General features: G+C 41.5%; 1 pseudogene; it reads right to left on the bottom strand.

Moving 5' to 3' along the window:
- Positions 1-1,387, bottom strand: part of LOC103257847 — a 6,980-nt pseudogene extending 5,593 nt beyond the window's left edge.
- Between the last annotated feature and the right edge of the window lie 6,668 nt (positions 1,388-8,055).

The raw sequence follows: 8,055 nt of genomic DNA, 5'->3' as shown, positions 1-8,055 counted from the left end.
CGAGACCTCATCTCTACAATAAATCAAAAAATTAGCTGGGTGTGGTAGCACGCACCTGTACTTTGATGGCTAAGGCAGAAGGATCACCTGAACTCAACAGGTCGGCACTGAGCTGGCCATGAGCGTGCCACTGCACTTCAGCTTGGGCAACGGAGTGAGACTCCAACTCAAAAAAAAAAAGAAAAGAAAAGAAAAAGAAGAACAAACTTTTTGGGGGGAATCTTTTGGAAGATTTACTTTTCTCAATTTCAGAACATAATGTTTTCAAGACTATGTGGTCCTGGCATAAGGATAAACATTTAAACCAATGGAATGGAATGAAGAGCCCAGAAGCAATCATATACACCAATGGTCAGTAGATTGTGAAAAGAATGTTAAGACAGTGGTGGAAAGAATAATCTCATCAACAAATGATGTTGGAACAACCAGGTATCCACATGCAGAATAAAACTTTTGGATCCTACCTCACACTATTTATAAAAATTAACTCATAATGGTTCAAAGACCTAAATATGATAGCTACAACTACAAAATTATTTGAATGAAACATAGGTGTAAATCTTCATGCCCTTGAATTAGGTAATAGTTTTTTGGCTAGGACACCAAAAGCATAAGCAATCAAAAAGAAACAAGGAAACTGAGCTTCACTAAAATTAAAAACTTGGCGAGACCTCATCTCTACAATAAATCAAAAATCAGCTGGACGTGGTAGCGTACGCCTGTAATTCCGGCTCCTCAGAAGGCTGAGGCAGAAGGATCGCTGGAGCCCAGCAGGTCAAGGCTGGGGTGGCCGGGAGCAGCCACTGCACTCCAGTCTGGGCGTCGGAATGAAACTCCAACTCAGAAAAAACAAACCAAAAAAAAACTTTTGTGCTTCAATAGATACAATCAAGGAAGTAAAAAAAAAAACCAAAAAAACCACAGAATGGAAAAAAAATCTGTAAATCATATATCTGATAAGGGTCAAGAAACAAAGGATTTTGTCTTCATCCATTTTGTGCTGCTGTAACCGAATACCTAAGACTGGATAATTCGTAATGAACAGAAGTGCATTGGCTCATGGTTCCAGAGGCTGGGAAGTCCAACTCAAGGGGCTGACATCTGGCAAGGGCCTTCTTGTTGCCTCAGCCTATGGCAGAAGGGCACAGAGAGGGTGGGAGAGTAAGAGGGGGCTGTCTCATGCTCTTGCAAGAAACCTGCTCCCATAGTCATAAACCTGCTCCCTCAGTAACGGCATTAATCCATTGCACAGGACAGAGCCCTCATGGTCAAATCACCTCTAAAAAGTTTTCTCTCCCAACTCCCCTGCATTGAACATCAAGTTACCAACACGTGAACGCTGGGGGACACGTTCCTGTCCCCCACATTTGAACAGACATTTCTCCATCGATATACAGATGACCTATAAGAGATGAAAAAATCCTCAACTTCATTTGTTATTAAGGAAATGCAAATACAAACAATAATGGGGTAATACTTTTCACACACACTAGGTGGCTACAAACAAAAAAGAAAAAATAATGTGTGTTGGCAAGGGTGTGGAGAAATTAAAATCTTCGTACGTTGCTGGTACAGGTGCTCTGGAAGATAGTCTGGCATTTCCTCAAAAGGCAAAGTGTGCAGTTACCACATGATCCAGCAATTCCCCTTAGATACATAAGAAATACACACGAAAAACGAAACGATAATGTCCCCACAAAAACTTGGACACCAATGCTCCTGGCAGCATTATTCACAATAGCCAAAAGGCGGAAATGACCCAATTATCCGTAAACTGACGAGTGGACAAACATAGTGTGGTACAGCCAGACAATAAATATTGCTCAGCTATAGAAAGAGATGAAATACTGATAAATGCTACAACGTGAATGAACACTGAAAACATAATGCTAAGTAAAAGAAGCCAGATGTATAGAGATACATATCATATTCTTCCATTTGTGTGAAATGTCCATCATAGGGAAATCCTTAGAGACAGGAAGTAGATTTGTGGTTTCCAGGAGCTGGAGGGGAGAATGGGGAGTAACTGTTAATGAGCCTAATAAGGGCTTTCTTTTCGGAGTGGTTAAATATTGTATCTAACTACACAATGGTAAAGGTTGTAAAACCTTGTGAATATATGAAAACCACTTAACTGTGTACTTCCAAAGGATGCATTTTATGGTATATAAAATATGTCTCAATTTTTAAAATAAAATATATGCCAGATCTTGCTATACAAACCTGCACTAAACCTCCAATGGCTTCCTACCAAACGTGGACTCAAAGTCCTTCCTCTGCCTACAAGACTGAGTGATATGACCCTGGTCTTCTCCACCATGTCGTCACCTACCACTCCTCCAGTCTCTCCCTGTGCTCTGGCCACTCTGCCCTCCCGGCTATTCCTGGCCCTCTTCTGGCAAAGGCCTTTGCCTTTTCTGTGTCTATTTGGAAAGCTCTTCCCCAAGATCTTTGACCTGGCTCACTTCTTTCCTTTATCCTGTGATCTGTGCAACTGTCACTTCCTCTGAAAGACCTTCGCTACCACCCTATCGAAAATGACATTCTCTAGCCCTTTACCCTGCATCACTTTTTGCCCCGGCATTTGCCATTGCCTGCCATTGCATAGTTCATTCATTGGTTTATTGTCTGTCCCTCACTAGAATGTAAACTTTATGATGGAAGAGGCATTCCTTGTGCCTGATTTTCTGTGTCTGAGACCTAAGAGATGTGCAGTATTTATTGGTTGAATTAAATAAGAAAAAGGAAAACACCTATACTGGGATGGAAAAAATATTTTAAATATAAAACGCCTTTAACCGCTTCTCTTTTTAAGTAAGCATGACATAATTCATATCGGTTAGAAAATAAGGCACTTAAAATCGATGCTAGAGAAGGCAGAAAAGACTCCAAATTTTAAAGCCTTTGCCAACACTAAAGGGTGAATGACCCCATGTAAGAGCCTTTGTTTAGCAGGACACATCAAGTAAGACTGGATACGCAAAGGCAGGGTCAAAGCTGAGGTGAGCATGGGAAGCTCAACTGATCCATAGGATGAAGAGTAAAAATTTAATTTCCTTGGAGAGTCTGAAGGCAAAGAGGCCCGAGAAATTTTTAAAAAGTGAGGTCTCACTGGGCTCGGTGGCTCAGCCTGTCATCCCGCACTTTGGGAGGCTGAGGTGAGTGGATTGCCCAAACCCATGGCTTCGAGACCCGCCTAGGCAACTTGGTGAGACCTCATCTCTACAATAAATCAAAAAACTAGCCGGGCGTGGTAGCACGCCTTTAGTTCCAGCTCCTGGAAGGCTGGGACGGAAGGATCACCGGAGCCCAGCAGTTCGAGGTTGTGGTGGCCGGGAGTGTGTCACTGCACTCCAGTCTGGGGGACAGAGTGAGACTCCAACTCAAAATAAATAAATAAATAATGAGGTCTCCACAAAAAAACTGGGGCTCCATGTGAGTTGGAAATATAAGGGAATCCAAGCAATGTGGAAGAGGCGAGAATTGCAGAGAAAGATGTGTGTTGAGAATCTGGCAAGATAAAGCGAACGGCTGAGAACAGGAACTCAGAGCCAGAGCATCCCTGGGAAATGGCAGGAATCTTGGGATCTCAATCCCAATTTTACTCAAAAAGTGACCTCTGCTGACCAATCTCAGAAATGAAAAGAGTAATATTCAATGGAACCTCATTAGCCGGATGTGGTGGCATGTGCCTGTAGACTCAGCCATTCAAGAGGCTGAGGCAGGAGAATCACTTGAGCCCAGGAGCTCGAGGCTGTGGTGAGCTGTGATCATGCCAACACACAGTGACAGTGAGACTCCAACTCAAATAAATAAAATTAAATAAATATATAAAATTTAAAATATTCCTATTTTCCCCTATTAAGAAATTGATGAGAAAAATAACCATAGTCTCCTCCTTGAAAAGCATCGCAATTTTAGGTGAATGGCACCCCTGGGGTTATGTAGTAACTGGTCTGAGGCTGTGAAATAATGTTAATAACAGAAGATGAAGTTTCCACCTCTGCCAGATGGGTTAGTTGTCAGAAAGAATAAAGATTTGGACGTCTCACCTTTAAAACAAACAAAAAAGTGAAGTGTAAAGTCCTACTCAATTTTATCCTAAGCTGTTCCTGTCAGGGAAGTATTTATCAAGACAGTTTCATGCTTTCGGACTGGATGCAGGGGCTCACTCGTGTAATTCCAGGACTCCAGGAGGCCAAAGCAGGAGGAGTTGGAGACCAGGAGTTAGAGACCAGCCCAGGCAATATAATGAGACTTCATCTCGACAAAAAAAAAAAAAAAAATATATATATATATATATATATATATATATATAAAATAATTAGCCAGGCATGGTGGTGCACACCTGTAATCACAGCACTTTAGGAGACCAAGGTGGGAGAATTACTTGAGCTCAGTTTAGGCAAGATATCAAAATCCTATCTCAAAAAAAAAAGAGAGAAGAAAAAGAAGAAAAGAAAAATTAGCCTGACATTGTGGCATGTACCTATAGTCCCAACTGCTCGGGATGCTAAGGCAGAAGGATCATCTGAACCCAATAGGTCAAGGCTACAGTGAGCCATGATGATGTCATAGCACTCCAGCCTGGGCAACAGAGTGAGACCTTCAACTAAAAAAAAAAGAGCCAGGCTCGGTAGCTCAGCCTGTAATCCCACGCCTTGGAAGGCTGAGGTGAATGGATTGCCTGAGCCCGCGGGTTCGAGACCCGCCTGGGCAACTTGGCGAGACCTCATCTCTACAATAAAAACAAACAAAAAAAAAATTAGCCGGGCCTGTAGTTCCAGCTACTCGGAAGGCTGAGACAGAAGGATTGCCAGAGCCCAGCAGGTCAAGGCTGCGTGGCCGGGAGCAGCCACTGCACTGCAGTCTGGGCAATAGAGTGAGACTCCAACTCAAAAAAAAAAAGGTCTGGACAAGACATCAATTAAGTACCTCCTTGATTTGAAAATGAAAAATTACAATGTATAGTTTTTATATTATTAGATATTTATTATGAGCATGTCTAAAACTAAATACACATGAGAACAAGGACTAATTTAAATCTGCACTTTTTCCATTTGGGAAACAGAGCACAGAAAAATGATACTATCATGATGCTATCCCCAACATCTGGGCAAGAAAATATCTTGTCATCTTGAAGGAAGATTGAGGTAACCACTGTTCTCCACCAAAATCTATCCACCCTGAATTGAATGGGAGCCACAAGAATATTACCACAAATTCCAGTCCTCTCTGTGTGAAGACATGGCCCTGTGTCAAAAAAGAACTGCTGGAGGACTCTATCATCTTCAGCCATGGCTCTCCCTCCCATTTATTTTTCAAAACAACGGAGCAAAGCAGAAAGCAAGAAGCAAAAAAAAAAAAAAAAAAATAGTTCAGAGTGCTGTAGTCAACTGTCTATTTTTTCACAATCTGCCCACTTCTTAAATAAACACAAAACATGATAACTGGCTGTATTCAGATACGACAGGAAACAGAGACCAGAAGAAAAACCTCAAACATTCGGCCTTCACATTTATTCTCCATAAAATATACTTTTCTTCATGCCTATAAATGTCTTCTCACTTGAAGTTAAAATCAACCATGATGTCATAGAATGACCAGTAATAACAATTCATAGTATCTTTTTCAGATAAACACACAACCCACACACATATCAGGAAAATGATCATTTATCAGAGGGGACCAATACTAAAAGTTCTGTTAGAATGCTGGAAGTTGTATTCATACTGAGTAACAAGACATGTATAGGGCTCTGTGTAACGAGTATGACAATTAAGTTCACGAACTCATCCTAGAAAAATATCATATACCTCATTGCTGAATATCACTACGGTCACCTTCAAGGCACTCACTCCCCTTGCAAAGCTATGCACTGACTCCAGCACTTAGTCCACCTGTCAAAACAATTTTGGAACTCTTTCTGGAATGGCAATCAGAGTTATTGTGAGGATGCAGGAGTTTGAATTAGAGCAATAAATAATCACTAAATTTCTTGTTAAACTTGGCAAGAGTGGAAGTGAAATCAGGGACATATTAGTCCAAGTTTATGGGGATAATGTCATGAAGAAACAGCCCAGTACAAATGGATTAAATGTTTTTCTGAAGAGAGAGAAAGTGTCACTGAAAAAGAGAGGTCAGGATGGCCAGTAACGAGCAGAACTGATGAAAACATTGCAAAAACTCATCGAATTGTGCGTCAAAATTGTCGGCTGACTATGAGAAGCATAGCAGACCAAATAAACATCGGTAGAGATATAGTTAGGGAAAACTTAATTTAACCTTTCTCTTGGCATGAGAAAGGTATGTGCAAAAATTATCCCTAAGGAGCTCTTGTATCACGACATTGCACCAGCTGATGCAGCACTGTGTGTGAGGGATTTTTTAGTCAGTAAACAAATAACTATTGGAACACCCTCCCCATTCATCTTATCTCTGGCCCCCAATGACTTTTTTCTTTCTGAAGATAAAGGAAATATTTAAAGGAAGACATTTTAATGATATTCAGGACACCAAGGGTAATACATCACCCTTGATGCAATGGCAATTTTAGTAAAAGAGTTCCAAAATTGCTTTGACAGGTAGACTAGGTGCTAACATCCGTGCATAGCTTCCCAAGGGGAGAACTTTGAATGTGGCGATAGTGATATTTAGTAATGAGGCATATAGCACTTTTTCTAGGGTTACTTTGTGAACTTAATCGTCAGACCTCATATGTTCCTTTGGGGTTTTGTTTGTTTGTTTGAGTTGGAGTTTCACTCTGTCACCCAGACTGGAGTGCAGTGGTGGCCAAGCGGCCACCACAGCCTCGACCCGCTGGGCTCCGGCGATCCTTCTGCCTCAGCCTTCCAAGTAGCTGGAACTATAGGTGCGCTACCACACCCGGCTAATTTTTGATTTATTGTAGAGATGAGGTCTCGCCAAGTGGCCCAGGTGGGTCTCGAACCCGCAGCCTCAGGCAAGCCACTCACCACAGCCTCCCAAAGCGCTGGGATTACAGGCTGAGCCACTGAGCCCGGCCTCCTTTGGATTTTTAAAAAATTATTCAGCTCTCTGTGGTAATAATTATGGTGGAGTTGGGTCAGGATATTTATGAAGCTTTGTTGTAATCTAGCCTTTCTCTTGTACTGGTGAGCAGAACATCAGCAGCAGAGTGTAATTTTTCTCTCATGCATCAGTAGAAAGCAAGTGAGTGGAGCCTCTGACCTGGAACCAACTAAACCTGCACTTGAAGTGGCAGCATGGGAGAAACAGAAGGGTTCAATGTCAATTACTCTGATTTCTGGGCTGTATATGCTGAAAATATTTCATTCTGCTTTAAAACAAAAGAACCCCAAAATAAAGTGAGTATGCTCCAACTCTCTGTACAACCCAAACTTGTGCATTAACATCATTTCAGATTTTAGCATCCCAACCTCACAGACTAGACTTTGAAATCCAATAATTTTACTTTTAGTCCACTTCAACGATTCTTGCAAATTTTCCCACTTTGACGTGGAATAACGATGATGGTGATAATAACAGTCGCCTCTTAACAAACACTCATTATGGGTCAAGCTCAATGCCCAAACCGTCACACTCATCAACTCTTCACCTTTGGAATAACCGTATGTGCTTGAGTATTATTATTCCCAACTTCCAGACGAAGAAAGTGGGGCTTTCTTGATAACGTCGCACAGCTAAGGGAGTTAAGGAAACCCACACCTAAGTCTGTCTGTGCTGTTTCTTAACTAATTCTTCCAGCTCTTAGATATCTGGGACTACAAGTGTGTGCCACCACACCTGGCTAATTTTTGTATTTTTGTATTTTTTTTTTGCAGAGATGAGATCTCACTGTGTTGCCCAGGCTAATCTTGAACTCCTGGGCTCAAGTGATCCACTTTGGACTTCCAGAGTGCTGGATTACAAGCATGAGTCACCACACCCAGTCTAGGTTGTAATTGTAAATGTTATGAAAAGATGACACTGGAGCAAAGACTTTCTGGAGTCTGACAGCTAGTTTTATGTGTCCACTTAGCTAGGCTATAATACCCAACTATTTAATCAAACACT

Source organism: Carlito syrichta, unplaced genomic scaffold, assembly GCF_000164805.1.
Source record: "Carlito syrichta isolate Samal-C Ts95f unplaced genomic scaffold, Tarsius_syrichta-2.0.1 Scaffold301879, whole genome shotgun sequence".
In the NCBI taxonomy this organism is placed as follows: domain Eukaryota; kingdom Metazoa; phylum Chordata; class Mammalia; order Primates; family Tarsiidae; genus Carlito; species Carlito syrichta.
This window is presented reverse-complemented; position numbering and strand designations above follow the sequence as displayed.